Source organism: Euprymna scolopes, chromosome 1, assembly GCF_053919585.1.
Source record: "Euprymna scolopes isolate OS-2025 chromosome 1, ASM5391958v1, whole genome shotgun sequence".
Lineage (NCBI taxonomy): Eukaryota > Metazoa > Mollusca > Cephalopoda > Sepiida > Sepiolidae > Euprymna > Euprymna scolopes.
The window spans coordinates 174957591-174959097 of record NC_136482.1 but is presented as its reverse complement, the minus strand read 5'-3'; positions in this window follow the sequence as shown (position 1 = coordinate 174959097).

Genomic DNA, 1507 nt, shown 5'->3' with positions numbered 1-1507 from the left:
GACCCCCTAGAGCTGCACCGAACTTAATTCCTACCGCAAAATCAACATGGGCCGGATCATTACTGTAATGGTCTAATCTCTCTTGATTTTGGATGTCTAGTTCCATAGCTGAGTTTGTTTTAAGCAAAAACAATAATACTTATTAAATTGTCATGTCGAAAATAGTAATATATTAAAAAATTGCGAAAATTCATGGAGTAGAAAATTATTTATAGTTAAAAGTAATTTTTACGGAAAATTGGGGGAAAATGGCATTTTCCCAAGATGTGAACACCTTGAAGATTGCGAACACAGGGGAAAAACTTATCCGACTTTTCGCAACTGTAATGGCTGACATTTTGTTTTAGCTGATTGCGATAGGTTTAAAAAAAAAAAAAAATTTTTTACTATTTTTTTTACTAAAAATACAATAGCAGTTGTTCTACTCGATGAATTTTCATAATTTTTGGATATATTACTATTTTCGACACGACAAGTAAGTAAGTATTGTTGCTTTTGGCTTAAAACCATATATGTAAAAAAATCGGCCTGTCGTCTCTATCATAACAAGTACTGAATCGTTGCAAAGTGGACTCGTTCTCAGTTGAAAAAACAACAAAGCAAAAAAAAAAAAAAACAAAAACAAAAAACAAACAAAAAAGTATACAAACATAATAAAATCTTGGTTCTTCGTCGTTGTTGGAGCGAAATTCGAAAATTGAAAGATTAAATTTCAAGTGAAAGCAGTGGTTTTTTACTGAATTGTCATATCGCAGTGACTGGTGATGAACATATCCAAAAATTACGAATGAGGTACAAAAGCAACATTGGATTTTTTGGCACTTCTACACTATCAAAACGAAATTTCGGAAATCGTAAAACTAAATTTCACATAGAAACAATGGTATCTACGTATTCCTCGTACTTTTAAGTGGACTATATAAAAAAATTACGAAAATCGATAAGGTAGAAAATTTCGTATTTTTTTTACGACCTGCCCCAGCGAAGTATACACACCCCAACCAAACCACTCCATATTAAAAATGGCTTTCGGAATAAAAACCCACCCAACCTCCCCATGTTAAGAACAGCTTCCGAGGTGGGGGGATGTTTATTCCGAAAGCCATTCTTAATATGGGGAGGTTGGAGTGTTTATAACACGCTGGGGCACGTCGTAAAAATTTACCAAAATGTATTTATAAAAGAAAATAGAACTAGAAGAAAACGATCGCATTTGCTTATGTAAGACACAGGAGAGTCAAAAAAGGAAGTAATCTCCACCCGATAATTCTTGGAAAACTCAGCAAAATTTTTTGAAGTTTCCAAATGAACCTCAGAAACTTGAATCAGAGCGATATTTGTTATTTTTGTTCAAATAACATCCGTATTTTTTATTTGAAAAACAGACTCAGAAACACGGTATATATATATATATATATAATGTTTATTTTGTTATTTGTCTTGCGCTAGTCACATTAAACATTTAGAGTTACTTTCCTTGCTTATGTTTCGTTCCGATTTCTTTTAT